This window comes from Eulemur rufifrons, chromosome 16 (genome assembly GCF_041146395.1).
Source record: "Eulemur rufifrons isolate Redbay chromosome 16, OSU_ERuf_1, whole genome shotgun sequence".
Lineage (NCBI taxonomy): Eukaryota > Metazoa > Chordata > Mammalia > Primates > Lemuridae > Eulemur > Eulemur rufifrons.
In genome coordinates this window covers 11,156,019-11,177,487 of record NC_090998.1, presented here as the reverse complement: position 1 = coordinate 11,177,487, position 21,469 = coordinate 11,156,019, and the positions used below count along the sequence as shown (strand labels likewise).

Genomic DNA, 21,469 nt, shown 5'->3' with positions numbered 1-21,469 from the left:
TAAAACAATGTCTTAACTATCACAATGCTAAGCATGAACAAGATGCATAATAAATGTTGAAGAAGTAAGAAGCCTGAATTATTGGAAAAAGAAGGGGATTTAGATCCAAATAAATCAATAAATAAATCTGTGTGTATGCATGCACTTGTAAAAGGTAAACAATAAATAAATATTATTCTTGGTACCCAGCATTCTAGGAATGATGACTTCTATGAATTTAGAAAACTGTTACTTTGTAGGAAGAGCTTTGCATAACTGTGGATAAGTCCTTTTACAGAACTAACTTTTTTAAAAAAATCAAATCTCTTTTAAAAAAATTTACTGTAAATTGACAAATTATATACTTGTATATATTTATGGAGAATCAAGTGATGTTATGATTTATAAGTATAATATGGAATAATTAAATCAAACTAATTAACATATTTATCACCTCAATTACCTAAGCTTTTTTTTTTTGGTGAGAACATTTGAAATATACTCTCTCAGAGATTTTGAAATGTCCAATACAGTATTATTAACTATTTTAACCGTAGTGTGCAATAGATCTCAGACAAAACAAGGCTTATTCCTCTCTGAGGCTTTGTACCCTTTCACTGCCATCTTCCCATTTTCCCTACCCTTAACTTTAAAGTGTTTACAAAGCCTCAGTGCTTAGGAAGCCACATATACCACTTTAGATTCTTGTTGCCTGCTATGTGTGTTAGAATTTTGTAATAGTACTTACCCAGAACTCAAGTTGACAGACTCAAATATACAGATGAGGCAAAAAAAAAAAAAAAAAAAAGGAAAGCAAGCAAATCAATGAAAATAAATAACTCTTTATTTGCATATTAGCAAATGAGAATTCAGCATTTCCTTCATCACCCACTACAAGAGACTTCAACCTACTGTATGTAAGGCACACAGTATCTGGATGAAGCTCAGCTGAGCTGTCCGGGGAACTACAAAGATTTTTATGAAGAAAGCTATCAATCCAGTCATTAGCTAGTCTTGATGGTTGCTGATTTAATATTGTGTAAACAGTTTTTTAAAGGGAGTTTATTGAATTTTCAAGAATCAGATAAATGTAATATTTTGAGATGAATGCATTAAGAAATCTTCAGCAGTGATATTAAACATTGGAGCATTCTCTTGCAGACAATGGATAGGGTCATAAATAGCACATTTACATTCATTTTCATTGTGGAATTCATAATTGGAAATTTGGGAAATGGATTCATAGCACTGGTGAACTGTGTTGACTGGGTGAAGAGAAGAAAGGTCTCTTTGGCTGATCAAATCCTCACTGCTTTGGCAATCTCCAGAACTGCTCTGCTCTGGTTAATATTCTTAAGTTGGTATGTATCTATGTTTAATCCAGCTTTATTTATGTCTGAAAAATTCTCTAGAACACTTACTGTCACCTGGACAGTGGCCAATCATTTTAGCATCTGGTTTGCTACAAGCCTCAGCATCTTTTATTTTCTCAAGATAGCCAATTTTTCCAACTCGATTTTTCTCTACCTAAAGTGGAGAGTTAAAAAGGTGGTTTCAGTGATACTTCTGGTGACGCTGGTCCTCTTGTTTTTTAATATTGCACTGATAAACATCCATGTTAATACCTGGATTAATGGATTTGAGAGAAACAGGACTTCCATTTCCATTTCAAGTAACTTTGTACAATTTTCCACTCTTCTTTTATTCACCAACACTACATTCACTGTCATACCCTTTACTTTGTCCCTGACAACTGTTATCCTGCTAATCTCTTCCCTGTGGAAACATGTTAAGAAGATGCAGCATGGTGCCAAAGGATCTGCAGATGCCAGCACCACGGTCCACATAAGAGCCATGCAAGCTCTGATGGCCTTCCTCCTACTATATGCCATTTTCTTTCTGTCTTATTTAATACCAATTTGGAGCTCTGACTTGCTGGAGAAAACTCTGATCATGATATTTTGCCAGGCTTTTGTAATTGCTTATCCTTCAGGCCACTCATGTGTCCTGATTCTGTACAACAGTAAGCTGAGACAGGCCTCTCTTTGGGTGCTATGGTGGCTTCGGTGTAGGTTCAAAGATGGGGAGCCCTCAAGCCATACACCATTTAGGGAATCCTCTTGAGTATTAGAGAGGAAAATCAGTTTATAAGAAATTCTTGTATGTTATATAAATTTATACTTTCCCAATATTCTCCCATTATGTATAAATTATGAGTTTTATGAAAGTATGCTTGAAATAAACACTATCCAAACATATTACAACTTGGAAGAATATATACAAGAATGTATATTAACCTACTTATACATAGAAGGATATGAATATGGACCACTTATATATAAGAAGTCTTTATAGTAACATATCAGTTTTGTATCAATCATTAACCTTTTTGAGATTTTTAAAATAAGAATGCAACCAGGTTTTCATAGGGACAGAAATTTAAAGTAACTCATGAGTGATCAACAAATGCATTATTAGCAGTGATTTGATTATATGCATGTGTTATTAATATTGGTTTTATGGCAGAAATAAAAACTAATAGGTGAAAAATATAAAACAAGTTAAAGGTGTGAGATAAAAGGGAGGGAATCACGGTCATGTGCCTTGTGTTTAATATTGTTAAATCTTCTATATAAGAGAATCTTCTATATTTTTAGAAGTTATGAATTTGCTCCTAGCCTATGTTCACAAAGAAATCCCTTCACATGCAGGCTCTGTGTTTGGAATGGATTGTCTTGTTCTCCTAATGTAGTTCATCTACTCATTTATTCATTGAACATATCTGTGCTGAACATCTTTTGTATGTGTTTTTTAAAGATATTTTAATAAGAAACATATGCTATAAAATAAAAAGTGGGCCTATGTCATAGGTAGCCACTAAAAAGAGGAAGATATAATATGTATGAGGCAAATAAATCTGTAATCTGTATACTTCATAACTTTCTAACACTCACATATGAGCAATAACATTTTTCACATGAAGAAGCTGAGGTTCTGTGTTACCCAGTAGTGCACGGAGACACAAGCTCAGGGCAGAGGAACAGTCCCCAGCAGAGTGAGGCTCTCCCCCAAATTCAGATGACGCATCAGCAGGAACAGGCTGCTCATAACCACATCTCAATTTGGTGGAAAAAACACATAAAAGAATATATAATGTTGGTGGTTATATTAAATGTTCTTAATTTTTTTCTATAGTATTTGGTACCTAATTAATATGTTTCCAATTCAAGTAACTTTGTACAATTTTTCAATCTTTTATTCACCAACACTGCAAACAAAAGTGATTGTTTTTGTTTGTTTATTGAGTTAGAAGCCAGCTTCTTTGCTAAACCATTACACGTGCTTCGTGTTTTCAGCTCACTCTGTTTGTCTTTTGCAGATAGAAAATTACATCATCTACATTTATTGATTTATGATGATTACTTTTACTTCTTCCTTTTAATTATTTATAATTTAATTTGTTGGTGTTGGTTTGTATAATGAACTGACTTGAACATTCAAAATGTTAAGTAATTGTGGTGATAACTGATATCTTTGTAGATGGAGTGTTTGTTAGTGTTTCAACAATAAACATACTGACTTTGGCGTTGAGATACATACTTTTTAAAATCTTTTTCAGAGAGAATCTTGTCTTATTTTTCTGCATGTGGCACTCTAATAAAATCTGTGCTAAAAAGCATCAAATGTATTTTGTTATTTACTAAGGTGATCTGTGACCAGTTAAAATAATGATACTTGTTAACAGTGGCACCTAAAACAAACGTATATTTTTTTACTCTATGCATTCTGGATTTAATGAAACACCATATACACATTCACATTTAGATATATTGTAACAAAATTTCACTGTCAGAGGCAAACTGGAATTCAGAAAGTAACTGCAAAGTACTGAGATAATCTCTAATGGAGGAGGAAAACCTAATTTGAATAACAAGAGAAACCTTATCAAAAAATTATATGCCAGAAGATAATTGATTCATCTTTTCAATGTGCTAAGGAATGTAACTATAATCCTGAATTCTTGGCTAAAATGTGGGATTGAATTAGATAATATTTCTAAATAAAAAAGACTGGGGCTATTTACTAAAAATACCTCCTCACAGAAAATGCTACTAACGGATCTACTTCAGAAAGACTACCATGGGCTGACTTACATGCCCCCAAAATCCATATGTATTTTGTTTCAGTTTGGTGGAAAAAACACATAAAAGAATATATAATTTTGGTGGTTATAGTAAATGTTCTTAATTTTCCATGTTCAAGCCTTCATCTCCAGTGTGACTGTATCTGGAGATAAGTCCTCTAAGGAGGTATTCAAAGGTTAAATGAGGTCATGACGATGGGCCCCTAATTCAATGGGACTGGAAGACACTAGGAGTCCGTGGGCACAGAGGAAAGAGCAGGTGAGGACACAATGAGAAGGTGGCCTGTCTATAAGCCAGCAAGAGAGGCCTCATCAGAAACCAACCCTGCAGCCCTCTGTTAACTAAAAATATAATGAGGGTTATACTTTGGAAAAAGGAGAGCATTATTTCCCATGAAAAGGTCTTTTTACAGCTCGCAGCAGCCATTCTGGCAAGCCTGGAAACACAGCTCTTAGCCGCAAGCCAGGTACACATGCTTAAAGGGAGAGAAAAAGGGAACAGGATTTTATACTGAGCAGGGTGGCTAAATATCCATGTTTAACAAGCTACAGGAGGAGTTGTATTTATGAAAAGAGAAATCATGTGCATGTGTAATTGTGCTTTATAGCTCCCAGCCTGTCATGGCTGGGAACTCACTTTTAAGGTGTTCGGGGACTCCTAGGACTAAGAGGGGTCCATTCCGTTAGCAGAGGGCTTAGGATTTTATTTTTAGCTCATATCCTTCATCTTGGATTTCCAGCCTCCAGAACCATAAGAAAATAACTTTCTGATGTTTAAGTCATCCAGTCTGTGGTATGTTGTTATGGCAGCCTGAGTAGACTAATAGAAAGACAAAAAATAAATTAAGATGGGAAAATTGGGATGGAAGAAGTGATGTTGAGCAAGTAAAATGTTAAATATGCTGAGAAAATAAGTAAGCATTGGCTGCATGTAAGTTGTAATAAAATTGATATTTTATAGTGTAAAGCAAGCTAGTGTTAAAATTCAATATATAAACTGCATACTCAAAATTGCTAAATTTTATTCTACATAAATTATGCAGTTATACTTCAATAAAGGTGGTTAATAAAACAAAAAAATCTGCATAGCACATATTGGAAGGGATTGATAGTGCAAAGAAATTTTAAAACATGTCAAGAACTTTTCCTGGATTGAAAGAAGACAGTGATTTAATTGAAACATGATTAAAAACAGAAACATGTTATGTATATTAACAAATGTATGTTTTGTAATAAAAAAATGGAAAAAGGAAGTAAACATCTAAATAGATGGCTTGCAAAAAGCAATAGCAACAATTCCATCAATCCAAGACAAAGCAGACAAAGAGAATTAGAAAAGAAAAGAGAAAGCATGTTGAAAACCACAAGTAGGACATTAGAAATGAGTTCAGAGTTATCAAAAATCACTACATAAATTAAGTTAGTCATTAAAAGGCAGAAACACTCAAATTTTAGATTAGCAAATATATGTGTTATATATAACATATTAATGTTAAATTTTATATATTTTAAACATTTATAAATTTTATATATTTTAATTTTGTGTATTATATCTTATATACAAGAGCCACACCTAAAAGAAATAAACAAAAAATGGTAGAAAATATGTGGGCAAAGATGTAAGAATACCAACTGTCAAAGGACTGCTAGGGGCTTTCCAACATTTATTCTTCCCTTCCTGGTTCCTGGCAGACCCCCTGTGTTATCATGCGCATTTTGGCATCCAAACTTTGGATCCTTTTGTTAGATGAGAGATAGACAAGCTTCCACTTAATTAAATCACTAGTATGTTTTTACTCATTTCTTTAGCTTTGTAATACAAAGCTAAATCTTTAATATATCAACGAAACAAAAGCTGATGGAGCAATATTAATATCAAATGCTTTTTAAGGTGAATTGTATCAGTATTTAAAGAGAGATATTTAAGTTAATAAAACAACAATAAATAAGATATAATAATTATGGCCATGAGTGCTTTTAAAAATATAGTATCAAAATAAATAAATCGAAATTTTAAAAATGGACAAAATGTTGAATCAATATACAATAAAAATTCAAGTATTTCACAAGCTGATAGATCAAGCAAAATTAGTAACTATAAAAAGGATGTGAATAACATAAGTAATAAGTTTAATTTAATAGATAAATGTAGAATCCTTCACTAACAGAGAATGCACAATCATTTGAGTGAAACCTTTAACTTCTTCAAACCATAGACCATGTACTAAGCCAACAAACTCTCAATAAATGTCAAAGAATGGCTATTACACAAAAGATGTTCTCAGATTACCATAATAGAATACTTTAATGAAATAAGATTAACAATAATAATATGCCATAAATTGGGAAAGTAAATTACTCTCCAATTCAACCATAGCTATAAAATCTTAAAAAAACCCACACACAATAGGGTTAATCCCAAATTTAAAACTGAACAACAACTAAAGCACTACCTAAACTGAAAGTTTGAAAATTTCAGCCAAAGCTGAAAAATTCATATCTATGAATGTATTTATTAAAAAAAAAATTAAAAGATGAATGGGCCAATATTTAACTCAAGAAGACATAAGATTAGTGACAAAGTCATCTTTAAAAAGTGGAATGAAGTTAGAAACAAAATAATATTAATAATAATATTAGTGTTAACTTAGTTTTATTGCATACAGACAGCTATACATCAGTTTTCTACATACATTATCATGATTATTCCTGAAAACCATCGTACTACATTAAGGACTTAAGGAAACTGAAGAATAAAAGAAGTTAAATACCTTGCACAAGGTTACACAGCTAGAAAATGGGAAAATTGAAATGTTAGCATAAGCAATTTGGTTTCCAAGCTTGTATTTTTAACTACTTTATAATTTGCATATAATAAAGAAGAAATTGATGACATAGAAAACTAAAATAAAATACAGATGAGGGCAGACTAAAGGATTCTTTGTAAAAATCAATAAACAGACAAAAGCAGATATATTAATAGACAATGTTAGAAACATAATAGTAGTACATAGTAAAAAAAAGGTATATAAATACACTTTTTAAAAATTGACTTTAATTTCTTAGCTTTGTAGCATGGGCAGTTTCTGCAGTACCAGGCTCTGGACTAAAAGGCTGAGTGTGAAAGAAAAGGATTTAAATCTAAATGACCCCTCCGAGACTCATTTTTTATTTTGGAAATTACAGGACAATAATTTATGTCTTATGGCTCCTTAGAATTTTCTGTAAACTACATGAAATGTATGGGTGGTGGTGTGTGTGTGTTGGTGTGTGTCTATGAGCTTGTAAGCAATAAAGCTAAATATAAGTAAGTAGTTATCAGCTCCCAATGTGAGGGAATATTAGTTTTCCTGGGGATTCCTAGGGAAACTGGGAAGCTTTTGATACTAAAAATTTGGAAAACCTACAGATGAGTTCCTTTAAGCCTTTCTACATGGATCTAATGTTTTTGTAAAATAAACCCTTAATGGTAATGAGCCATTAAGGTCATCTCTGGATTACTAATCTTCATCTACCAATTTAGCCATTTCCTGCACATTCTATGTATTAAGTTTAAAAATTTTAATAGCTAGCATCTAAAATTCATGAACCCAAATTATGTAGAGGTTAGACAAGGCAAAAAACTACAAAACAAGGAAAGCGAATACACCTTTATTTGCATGCTAGCAAATGACAGTTCAGCTTTCATGCCAACATCAGCTATGAAAGACTCCAGCCTGTGTGGTAAGGACACAAAGCATATGAACAGTAGTTATTTTGAGCTGCTTTGGGAATAAGAGTGTTTTCCATAAAGACAGCACTGAACGTAGCAAATAGTATACTCTGGTGCTTTCCTGCTTGAGGTTGGTAACAGAATTTAAAAGAAAACAAACACTTTACTGCACAATCAAAACCAGGTGCCAGTAGAACTTAAGGTCAACATATTAAAGGATCACAACCACTAATAATAGGTTTGTCTTTTTTTGCTTCCAGACACAGTAAGTTTACTACTGAGCAACATTTCCACTGTAGTAATGCAGAATTTGTTCTTGGACATTTGCCAATGGCTTCATAGCACTGGTGAACTTCATTACTGGGTCAAGAGAGGAAAGGTCTTCTGAGCTAATCAAATTCTCACTGCTCTCGTGGTCTCCAGATTTGGTTTTCTCTGAATAATGTTATTAAATTGGTATTCAACTGTGTTTAATCAGCGTTATATCGTCTAGAAGTAAGAATTATTGCTTATATCACCTGGGCAGTGACCAACTATTTTGGCATCTGACTTGCAACTAGCCTTAGTATACTTTATTTGGTCGAGATCACCAATTTCTCCAACCACATTTTTCTTTACCTAAAAAGGAGAGTTAAGAGTGTAGTGTTCGTGATACTGTTGGGGACTTTGGTCTTTTTGTCTTGTCATCTTGTAGTGGTAAACATGGATAAGAGTATGAAGATAAAAGAATATGAAAGAAACGTTGACTTGAAAGATGAAATTGAGGAGCACTGTATACCTTTCCAATAGGACTATATTTACTCTAGCAAACTTCATACTCTTTTACAATGTCCCTGATAGGTTTCTGCTATTAATCTCTTCCCTGCGCAAACATTTCAAGAAGATGCAGCTTTATGGTTGTGATGTGTGGGCCTGCAGAATTAATACCACACGCACATGGATACCACCCAGGCTCTCCATTGATGCTCTCTGGAGCAGCAGCAGCAACTGCAGCTGCAGCTGCCCCTGGTGCTGCTTCAGCCAGGGCTGCTTCAAGTGGATAAAATGTGGGGAGCAGTGCCTGGAGGTGGTGGAGTGCAGTGGCCTGAGGCCTGTACCTCAAAACCAGTCTGTCCTCCTAGGACTCTGGGCCTGTGTTGGGAGGGGCAACCTTGAAGAGCTTGGAAAGGCCTTCAGGGCCTTTTTTCCTTTGTTCTGACTATTAGCCCCTGGCTGCCTTTTATCCTGCTCATCTCTTTATCAAAAGGTCTCTCTTTGCATTCTAGGAGCCTCTCCTGAAAATGTTCTTTCTTTCTATTCTACATAGCCAGATGGTGAATTTTCCAAGTTTTTACACTCTTCTTCCCTTTTAATTAGAAATTTGGCTTTTAGCTAATTCTTTTGCTGTAGTAACTGAGAAAAAGCTATTAAAAATAACCAAACCACTTCTTGAGCACTTTGCTGATTAGAAATTTCTTCTACCAGACTCCCCAGGTCATCACTCCTAAGTTTGGCCTTCCACAGAGCCCTCGGGCATGGACACCAGGCAGCCAGGTTCTTCCCTTCGGTGTACCATGGGTGCATTTGCTCCAGTTCCCAGTGAGTTCCTCCTCATTTCCATCTGAAACCTCATCTGAACGGCCTTTACTTTCCAAATTTCTATCAGCATTTTGGTCACAGCTACTTAACCAACCTCTAAGAAGTTCCAAACTTCCCTCCTCTTTTTGTCTTCTTTTGAGCCCTCATCAGAATCACCCTAATGCTCCGTCCCCAGCAATAGTCTTTTTCTGACCTGCTTCCCCAAACCCTTCCAACCACTGCCCTCATCCAGTTCCAAAGCTGCTTCCATGTTTTCACCTATCTTTATAGCAACACCCCATTCCTTAGTCTAAGTTTCTGTCTTAGTCCATTTTGTGTTGCCATAACAGAATACCTGAAGCTGAGTAATTTATAAAGTAAAGAGGTTTATTTAGCTCATGGTTCTGCAGGCTGGGAATTTCAAGAAGCATGGTGCTGGCATCGCTCAGCCTCTGGTGAGGGCTTTTCTGCTGCATCACAACATGGCAGAAGGTCAAAGGGGAAGGAGACAGTGCAAAGAGGCAAAACGGGAGAGGCACCTTGTAACAGAGAAAATCACCTAAAAAATGATAAAAATATTTTCTGTCTCTTTAAAACATTCTCACTCTTTTTGGGAACAAAAACCTGCATGCCTGCCTCAGGCCAGTGGTCAGGAGGAGCAGGGGAGAGTCCTTTGTTCTTTATATTACAGGGGATGTCTGGCAGAACTGTCCCTGGGGGTGCAGGTCCCAGTGGGCCTCCCAGATGGGTGGAGGTCATGAGATCTTCTTCCCAGGAGATGGGACAGATCAGAATATTGCCTGAAGCTGAGAACTCTCCCTTAAAAACTTTGTATTTCTGTTTATTAGGAAGATGATGACATTTTTAGACAGGAGTCTCCATCCTCCTCATTTGCCACCAAATTAATAAACTCCTCTTTCCTTCTCATGAAACTATTTGTCCTTGTTCTTCTGCTGCGGCCTTGGGGACAAGTGCTGAGCTTTCAGGAACAACCCTGGCTTTATCAAAACAAACGCTTTCAGGAACATTCACAGGAGAACTAATTCAGTCTCTCCAGAAAGACAATTCACCCACTGCCGCAAGAACAGCACCAAGCCATTCATGAGGGATTTTCTCCCATGACTCCAACATCTCCCAATAGGGCCAACCTCCTAAAACCACCACACTGGGGGTCAAACTTCAACATGATTTTGGGTGAGGAGAAACTCAAATAATAGCAGGTTTATTATATGAAATACTGTGAAACATCCAAAACAATATTTTAAAAGAATTAAAAAAAAGAATATTTTTAAAATAAATGAATAATACATAAGTCTATGTCCCACTCTGTAATTATTAAGAAAGATGTTACAAAGCAGTACTGCTCAGTGGGTTTCCTGAGGATCCTTTGTTAACATGATGTGATAAATGTTGCGTAGAAACAGTTCTCATTTTCAAAATAAAGTTGGTAAATACCAGATGAAGCACATTACACAATGTTCTGTGCTGCAGAACCTCTCTGAGCACTTAATATGCTAAGGTATTTTGTTAAAATCCAAGAGGAGGATATACTATGTGCTGTCCGAATTTCTTTGATCACAGAAACTTTTTCCCCCTCATAAAACAACTGGAATGACTAATGTTTATGATTTATTGATATGGAATAAGTTTTTTATAGCATACTTGTGGGTGTTTGTGTATGCATACTCATATGAACATGCATTTAAGCTTTGTTTAGATGAAATAGAATATATTAAAATGGCTAAAACAGTGGAATAAATATTCATGGTATTTATTTTTGTCTTTTAGCCTATCAGTATGTTTTCTGAGTGTGAATATAGTACCTCTGTGAGAATTAAAAATTAATGGCTACAGAGGTATTTATGACTAATGGTATAAGGGATCTGATTTTGAATCCAAAGTGCTGGTTTTGAGTTTATTCCTGCTAGTAAATGATTTAAAATCTAATAAATGATGCTGCTGATAGTGATGGTGATGCTGATTGCCATCTCTTAATTCAGAAATCTGTCAATTTCATTCTTTAATCTCCTGCTAGTCTCCAAATTGAGGACTGTAATGTGTTCATAAGTCGCATTTAAGGGTGAACCAAACAGTGAAAACAGTGAGAGAAAAACCATCCATATTTGTATCTGAGAACACTAGACTTCATTGTTTGGGTGCTATTTTGAATATGGAAAATTATCACCTGTGGCTCTTATATAAGAAAGAAAATACATGTTAGTATGGAAATTGCTAGCTAAATCGTTTGAATAATGATAGTTATGATTTCATAAAGACCAACATGGCCCTGTCCACAGTAGAACTGATTTCTTAATGGCATTAAAAGAAATAGTAACAGAGAAGGACTGAAACAATAAAAATTATTAAGCCCTTATTATATCAATCCCTTAATTAAAAATGAGAAATTATGATAAAATCGTGGATTTTTCTATCTGAAGAGAAGCCTGGTCAGAGGAGGCCGTTTTCATGGTAGTACTAACTGTGGGATTCACCACTGTGTTGGCTGAGGAAAGAACAGGGTATTGACTTCCATCACCTCAGTCATTCTCACCAGCTTATCTCCCAAACGCATTTCTTGATGGTAACACTAATCCATTGCTATGGGAGTTCTTGTAAGATCTTCACAGAACTGGTAAAATGGCAAATGATCGTTTACTTGGATTTCTGACTGTTGCCTTCACGCATTTGTGAGGTTTGCCACATGCCTCGGTTTTTCTCTTTCTTGGCGATGGCTCTTTCCTCCCACTTACCCTTCTCATAGCCAACATGAGGGTTATGTAGTTGGCACTGTTACCTTTCTAGGGTCCTGTAGCAGGGCAGGTCTCCTTTAGGGCCTGCGATAGCTGAAGGTGTCCTGAGAGGGAGGAATAAAGGAATTGTTATATATATAAAAAAAAAGATGTACCTTTAGAATTAGGGGAAAAAAAAGTATTATCTTCAAGAGATTTTCGTATCTTCTGTGGTCTCCCTATTATCTTCATAATATATTAAACCGTATCTCTAGAATGGGTTTTTCGCTCAATGTGTATTAAAAGGTAAACTGAGGCACACTAAAAATTTATTTTAAAGAGTTTATTTGAGCAAATGACGATTCATAAATTGGGCAGTTCCAAACAAGAAGTGGGTCAGGAGCTTTACTGAGGGAATGCAAAGGGGAGGCTTTGTAGGAGACACACAGAAATAAAGCAAGTACAGTTATATAGATGCCTTATTTTGTCTACTCTGTTGGAAAGCCAAGTTTGCTGGCTGCTTCTAATTGGCTGAGCTTAGGTTCTGTTTTTGTTTAAAATAGGGATTTATAAGAAATAGCTTAAGTTAAGTTTTGCTTATGCTTGTAAATAAAGCACAGTTAAAGTCACTTATGAGGCCTAACTGGCTTTGTCTGCTCAGGGATTCTTCAGGCCTGGTCTCCATTTTAATTTACTTTGACACATGCATCTGCGTTTTGGCTGGCAGTCCTTTCAGAAGTACAACTCTTTCAAAACCAGGTTTTTATGTATTGGATTGCAGTCAATTTTACATGCCAAGGAATGACTCGCAGTTCTTTTCTAGCCATCCTTGTATTTGCTGCATTTCATTGCTTTTTCACCCCCGCACCTTTCTCTCTGGACCTAATATCAGATGCTTTGAGCATTCTGAGGCTGTATCAGGAAAATCAGATATTTAATCTCTGTGCCTTGAGTTACTTTGTCAAACTGAAAGAACAATTACTATTAGTTTGTCCTTCATCTGTATATGAAATAGAAGTTTTAACAACCATACCCTTGAAATAATCTTAGCCTAAAGGTTGAGTTAAAACCAGGCTTTAAAACTCAAACACTATTTGGTGTGGAGAAGCTATTGCCTCTTCCATTCAAAGATCCCAAGTATCTAGACTCTGGTAATTCTTGTTCCTGCATGCAAAGTAGTGTAAAAGTTGTCAGAATCAAAATGGAGTCACTTGTGCTAAAATCCTGCCATGGAGCCTGGGACGGCCATGAAGGAGGGGTTCTCATGCACTTATGACTGCTCACAAGAGCTACCACGGAAGACTACAAAAATCACAACATTGCACAAAGGCCACCTGCAGCCTTATACAACAAAAATACTTCTGCAAGGACATCTGTCCAGCAACTGCTTGTCTGACCTTAGACTGACACCACCCTTGAGAGTGATCCCTGTAGTCAAGGATAATCATCTCAAAACAATTATATAATCCCCCTCACTTTTTCTTTAAAAATTCTTATCTTCCTTTATCTCTCTGAATACACACATAGTTTACTATGGCACACATATTCCCATTGCAATGCTAGTTCCAAATAAATATCACTTTCTTTTAGACAGTCTCCCTCTCTGTTTGCTATTTAGTTTGACAGTAGGCAATTATTTTCAGACACCAATTAAAAATATGTTGTCAAATGCACTATTAATATTATTCAATTATAATTTTCTTTTCCTAAAGTTACAAAATCATCAAATATATGATCTACCTTCCAAGTAATCATAGGTGGCAGTTTATCAAGTGTTTTGATACTTTGTAACTTGCTTTTCAGTAACAAGTAATGTTTTTCTTGCCACTCACTGCTAGTGAAGCCATTATTAAGCCAATGTCACATGTATTAGGTGCTTTGTTTCAGCAGCACCCCATTTTAAGAGGCCAGATATCTTAGGCTATGCTGAGTGAACAAGACTGCCAAATCTCAGGGACTTCATCTAGGAAAAGTTTTTGTTGTTTGTTTTTAGTTTCTGTTACATGATCAGTGCTCATAGTAGTCACATAGGAATCCAGAGTGACAGAGACTTTCTTGACCTTGTTTGAGTGTCAAAGTAAGAAAATGAGGACTTTGCAGTGTTTTGAACTGGTGAGCAAATGCACTCACTCAGAAGCAACATGTCATTTCCAAAATATTTGATTGACCAAAAAAACTTCACATGACAATATATAACTACAAAAGGGAGAGGGGACTTCTACAATAATACATTATTACCGTCCTACAAGAAATGGAATGGTAGCACATAGCCTTAGTTCCTATTTTATTACCTGTATGCTATATAAGATTATATGTCTAAACTCTAATAATACAGAAAAGTTAAAAGTAAAATCTGGAAAAACCATACCATAAAACACTAAACGAAATAAGCTAATATAATTATTTGAACATATACAAAGTATATTTTAAGGAAAAAAATTAAAGTAGAAAAGGTCACTTCATATGGCTAAAGGTTAAATTGGCCATGGAGATACTACAATTCTAATGTTATATGCACCAACTAACATGGCATCAAAATATATGAAGTAAAAGTTGACAGGACTTCAAAGAGAAATAGATGAATCCATACTCATGGTAATATAGTTTAACATTAAGTTTCAATAAATAATAGTTCAAAAAGATAAAACTCAGAAAGAATAAGTAGAATTTGAACAACAGAATTAACAAATAGCTCTAGTGAACGGATGAAACACTGCACCTCCAAACTATATAACACATGTTACTTTCAACAAACGTAAGGCATTTACCAAAATTGACCACATGTATAACAAAAATTTCAGCAGATATCACAAGTTGTCAGTATATAGAGTATGATCTGTGACTTTCATTCAATTTTTCCAAAAATCAATAAAAAAATGGAAAATTCTATGGGAATGAAAACTATATTTAAAAATAGTCCACAGTTGAAGAAAAATCACAATAAAATTAGAAAATATTCAAATTTAAGTATAATGAACTATATAAAACTTTATAAGAAACTGTTACAGATTCTTAGAGAAATACCTTTAGAATAAATATGTGAGAAAAGGAGAAAGAATGAAAATTGGTGTTCTAAATATCCATTTCAGAAAATTTAAAAAAAAAAAAAAAGCAAACATACTCAAAGGAAGTAAAAATAAGTAAATAGTATATATAAAACTAGAAATTAATGAATGATAATACATTTGATAAGATCAATCAAGGCAGATTTGGTTATTTGAATAGACTGACAAATTTGATAAACTTCTAGTGAAATAAATTGTGGGAAAAAAAGCAAATAACAACATGAAGAATTGAAAGGAGATATTCTGTGGATATGAAGCAGATAATAGAATAACCAAATGTACATAAAAATATTATTTGCCGAAATTGACAAATATCTATAAACTGTAACTATCAAGAACAATATCAAGAGAAATAGGCAACATAATAGTTCTAGATCAAGATCATAGAAATGTATGCTCATGTGCTCAAGAATAAGTTACATGTTAAAGAATGTTCATGACATCATGGTCATAATAGTTTCCAAAATCAAAACAATCCAAATATATGTTTCCATTAGAATATATAAATTGTGAATACTTATTCAATTAATAATATTCAGCAATAAAATGAATAATCTATCTCTACATGAAACATGATTAATTTTAAAACATAATACTGGTCAAAATAAGTTAAATGCAAAAAGAATATGCACAGTCTTATTCCATTCATATGCAACTCAAAACCAGGCAAAACTAAGCTAGTATTTAGGGATACATATTCAAATATAAAACAAATAAAGTAAAACAAGACAATGATCTCAGTTGCAGTGTAGTTAGTACTTCTGGGACAAAGAGAGAGGTTGTGATTAGGAGCTTACAAGGTGTTTTGGGGTTTATAAAGTTCCCTTTCTTGACATGGGAGGTGTTTACATTGTGTGAACTTGATCATAAGTCATTTAGACTTTATAAAATGTTCTATAAATTTGTTATATATAACAATAATATGGAGTAAGAAGAAAGAAAAACACAAAAGAAAAATTTGTCAACAAATGTTACGAGCCTAGCAAAATCTTAGCACCAAACCCGGATAGGGTATCTTAAGTGAATGAGAGGAAGTGAAGCAAAACATTAAAACCATATTTCATATGATTCCACAATCCAAGGAAAATACTTCCCCTTTTATAGTCTTCTCTTCTTACACATTGTCTCCTTTTCCTTTCCAGTCCAGACTTCTGAAAAAGTCTTTCTGTGATTTTTCCCTACCATCTATCCTTTTTTCTCCCAAAGAAGTAGGAGACCACTTTTCTTTAATCTAATTTGGTTTTTTAATATTTTCTCATATGGAAACATACCACCAACATGCAGCTTAAAACCACAACTCTGCTATCCATTCTCTACCTCTCTCTCATGTTTTATGTCACAAGTTCTAAAGGACTATGGCATTATTTTTAATATACAAGTACTGTCCTGTCCCTCAGGTGACTTACTCATGAAAATTGTGGCTATTAACAAGTTGTGGCCAGCATCCTCAAACCCTTTTCTCTGAACAGATAGGAAGGCAATCCTTAGTTTACTCTTAAAATGGAAAGGTATACAGGATTTCATCAGGCCTGTGTCAAGAGTACAAATGGAAGTCCACGTGACGCATATCTAAATATTTAATAGTCATAAATAAATAAGCTAACAAACTATTAAAGGAAATATGTCCTATTCTACTTTGACAAATATACCATCGTAGCAACAGAATAAAAAATATCTGTGTAGTTATTTTATAACTGAAATTTGCAAATCATCAATCATGTTGCAATTAAATTTGTAAGGCTAGTGGCAGGTACCCCTCCCTTCCCTAATGAAAAAAAGAAGCAGCCCCTCCTATTCCTGAATACCCACCCTAAAACTGAAACAAAGAAATTCCTCACTCCTCACGCCCACATCTCCTGGCCCCAGAAGCTCCCATCCCCCAGCCCTAAGAACCTATATAAACCCACTCAGACTTCTGGGCGGGGCGGCTTCTGTGGTTTCACTTGTGGGACCATGAGGCTCACCTGGGCCTTTCTCTTGGGACCCGTTACCCCCACCCGGGAGCGCCCCAATAAAGCCTCTTTACTTATCCCTTTCAACTCTGCTCGTCTTTCTTTCTCTGTCGTCGGCCACTCCAAAAAACCTTACAAAATTATTTTGTGAGTATCTGAGAGTTCTGTAGATCACTCAGCAAAGTTTCCATTAGTAATACAATACACACATTTATAATTCATAAACTGTATATTTCTTAAATAAAAAGAGCTTTTTTCTTTATCAGGCAAAATAGCTATATATTAGGCTATCATCAAGATTAAAAGCAGTATTTTATTTGCATTAATATTGAATTAGGCAATTTTTCTTTAGTCTTCACATTTTTAGAATGTTGCTATTTCACTTTCCTTTGTATTGAGAGGGTGAGGTGGGATGAGGAATGTTGACACTTCACAATGAATACAGGAGTTCCACCTTATCCACACTTCTGCTTTCAGTTACCTGAGGTCAACCACAGTTCAAAACTAGGTGAGTATGATACCATAAGGCATTGAAAAAGAGGGAGAGACCACATACATTCACATAACTTATTAATGTACATGTTATAGTAATAATTGTTCAATTTTATTATTAGTTATTGTTAATATTTTACTGTGCCTAATTTATAAATTAAACTTCATTACAGGAATGCATATATAGCAAAACCATGGTGTACATAGAGTTCGGTACTATCTGCAGTTTCAGGCACCCACTGGGGCTTTCGGGAACACATCCCCCATGAATAAGGCAGAATTATCTCCCCCGGTAAGGGAAGACTACCGTCATCTGTTTCTTTGCTTCGCTCGTGGTTTTGAAATTTATGACATAATGTAGTACTGCTTTTTTTGGTAGCTGTTGTTGGTCTTTCAAAATTGATGTTTTGTTCACTTTTAAGTTTGGAAAAGAAATATGGAGGGGAAAGTGGATAAAGGCTGCAGGCATTTGGTGCCCAAGGGGGATGATGGTAGCTCTACTGCCTGGTGAAGAGGCAGGGAGTGAGGAAGACGAGCTCTGTAGACGAGCTTCTCTTCATTCACAAGGTTGACCAGAAACTGAGGACCCTTTTGAAATGACACAGATCTGTCTTTGAGTGTTTTATAAATCCTCAGTGGCAATGCTTCATTCAGCTTCATATTTACGAATCATATTTTTATAATCTTTGTAACTCAGAACTCAAGCTGGTGGAACCAAATTTTTTAAAGGGGAGACAAGACAACAAGTACAAAGCAATGAAAGAAAATATGTCTTTATTTGCATGGTTGCAAATGTGAATTCAGCTTTGCTTCATAATCATCTATGGAATATTTCTGCCTGTGGTGAGGACATAAATATCTTAACTAGGGCTCAGCAAAGAAATTAAAGAGAAACAAAGACTTCACAGGAACAGCTATATGCAGCACATTGATTAACAAACCTTGGAGATTTCAGACTTGACATTGGGCCAAAGATTAAAGTAGGAACAGAAGGAGCAGAAGGAGGAGAAGGACGAAGAAGATTGTCACTGTACATTCAAGGATATACATAGCATTTTAGAAGAGCAAATAACCAGCAGTAGTATCAGATTTTGAGCTTTCTCTGCTCTGATATGGAAAGTACCCTGCAGCACATCTTCACTCTCATAATAATCGCAGAGGTCATGCTTGGGAATTTGAGCAATGGATTCATAGTACTGATAAACTGCATTGACTGGGTCAATAAAGGAAAGTTGTCCTTAGTTGATAAAATCCTCATTGTCTTGGCGATCTCCAGAATTGGTCTGCTCTGGGAAATATTAGTAAATTGGTTTGCAACTCTGCGTTATCCAGCCTTATTTGTGGCTGGAACAGAATCAAGACTGGTTATTTTCACCTGGATAGTTGCCAATCACTTCAGTCTCTGGCTCGCTACAATCCTCAGTGTCTTCTATTTGCTCAAAATAGCCACCTTCTCCAGCCCCATTTTTCTCTACCTGCAGTGGAGAGTAAAAAAAGTGATTCTGATGATACTGCTAGGAAGCTTAATTTTCTTGATTTTAAATATGATAAAAATGAACATACATATTAAGGACTGGGTAGAGAAATATGAAAGAAACACAACTTGAAATTTCAAAATGAGTAACTTTGCAACATTTTCACAGCTGGTTAAATTCACTATGACTAAGTTCACTCTAATACCATTTACTGTGGCCCTGATTGCTTTTGTCCTGTTAATTTTTTCCCTGTGGAAACATCTCCAGAAGATGCAGCTGTCTTTCAAAGGACACAGAGATCTTAGGACCAGGGCCCACATAAATGCCTTGAAAACTGTGATCTTGTTCCTCCTACTCTATGCTATTTTCTTTCTGTCGTTTCTCATATCATGGATTTCTGAGATGAATCAGGCCAAACTGGTCCACATGCTTTGTCAGACTATTGAAGTCATCTATCCTTCAATCCACTCCTTTGTCCTGATTCTGGGAAACTCTAAGTTAAGGCAGGCCTATCTTGGGGTGGCAGCTAAGGTGTGGGCTATAAGATGAAGAACACACAATTCCATAAGTCATTCAACCATATTGTATAAACATTCCAGATAAAAACAGAAGGCTATGAGAAGTTTAAAGATATTTGATATTTCTCCCAATTTCTTCCATTGTGAAGGTCATTGTAAATTTTTCAAGTATCTATAATAGCTTCTTACCTAAGAATATTACATATTTATAATGTGTATTTCTATATTATCAGGAATTTAAAACTTATTTGGAGAAATCATTGATAGATTCCATTGTAATCTAAAAATGTGTACCACGATACCCTCAGATATTAATTATGCAACCCCCAACCTTTTGGGTAACAATAGCTCTTCAATTCTAAATACCTTATTGAGTATGGGTGTTTTAGGTACTTCTATTTAATTGGTGAATTGAGGACAACTAGCTATTTGGAACAGAATATACAGAAAATTTGGACTTGCAACTATTACTAGTACTGATGGGATGGGAAAATTGAGAAGATTAATAAGTGTAATATGAATAATTGCCACATAAAACAATGACCTTACTTTTTCAGTAATTATACATTTGTATACATGCATATTTTACTTGATGCTTTTGAAATAAACATTACTGAAGTATAGTTTATATACAACAAAATGCAACATTTTTAGTTCATATTTCAGTTAGAGTTTTGGCAATGTGTGACTTTTTGTGTGACTACAACATCAATGTCCTTTGCAGTCCAACCTGCCCCTCACTCCCTTCCTCCCAGGAAACTACTTATCTGCTTTTGGTTAACTGTTAATATAACAGAATTCTTTTGTTTCCAGAATTTCATCAATATGTAGTCGTAGAGTGTGTACTGTTATATGTTTGTTCCTGAGTAGTATTCTTGAGTAGTATTCCTGAACAGTGTTGGATACACTATCTTTTTTAAAAAATTCTCTTACCTGTTGATGAACATTTGAATGGTTCTTAATTATTGATCATTATAAATAAAATTGATATCAACGTTCATATCTGTGTCTTTTTCTGGATATATGATTCCATTACTCCTGAGCCTAGGAATATGTCAAATCATATGGTAAATGTATGTTTAACTTTTTTAAAAAATGGGCAAAATGTTCTCCAAAGTGGTTGTATCATTTTATATGTTAGCCAGCAGTGTATGAGGGTTTTGGTCTCTCCACATCCTGGCTAATAGTTGGTACTGTGTTCTGTTTTTTATTTTTGCCATTCTAGTGTGTAATGGCTTCTCACTGTGGTTTTAATTCGTATTTTCTTGCTGACTAACGATATTGAGAGATTTTTATGGGTGTTTGGTCATTCATGGAACTTCTTTTATGAAATGTGGTTTTAAATCTTTTGCCCATTATTTAATTTGGTTCATTGTTTTGTCTTTTTATCATTGAGTTGTATAAGTTCTTTATACAGTCCAGACATAGTTTCTTTATCAGAGATATGTTTTGTAAATATTTGCTACTAGCTAGTGGCTTGTCATTTCATTTCCTTTATAGCACCTTTCAAAGGGAAGACATTTAAAATTTTTTTAATAAAGTCCAATAATCATTTTGTTTTAAGCTGGTGCTTTTTATGTTCTATTTAAGAAGTCTTGCATACTCCAATATTATGAAGATTATCTCTTATGGTTTCTATTAGAAGTTTTATGGTTTCAGGTTTTATGTTTAAGTATATGACCCATTTCAAATTAAATTATATTTGCAGTATAAGGTTAGAACTAGAATTCATTTTTAAAATACAGAAATCATTTCTTTCAGTACCATTTATTTAAAAAGATTATCTTCTCCCATTGTGTCAACTTGGCAGTGTTGAAAACCAGTTGATCATATGCATGGGGGTCTC

At 34.8% G+C, this 21,469-nt stretch overlaps 2 pseudogenes; both read left to right on the top strand.

Moving 5' to 3' along the window:
* Nucleotides 1–1,979: 1,979 nt before the first annotated feature.
* On the top strand, nucleotides 1,980–9,033 carry LOC138396858 (taste receptor type 2 member 50-like; annotated as a pseudogene).
* A 9,709-nt stretch (nucleotides 9,034–18,742) lies between these two features.
* Nucleotides 18,743–19,654, top strand: LOC138397568 (taste receptor type 2 member 13-like; annotated as a pseudogene).
* The last annotated feature ends 1,815 nt before the right edge of the window (nucleotides 19,655–21,469 follow it).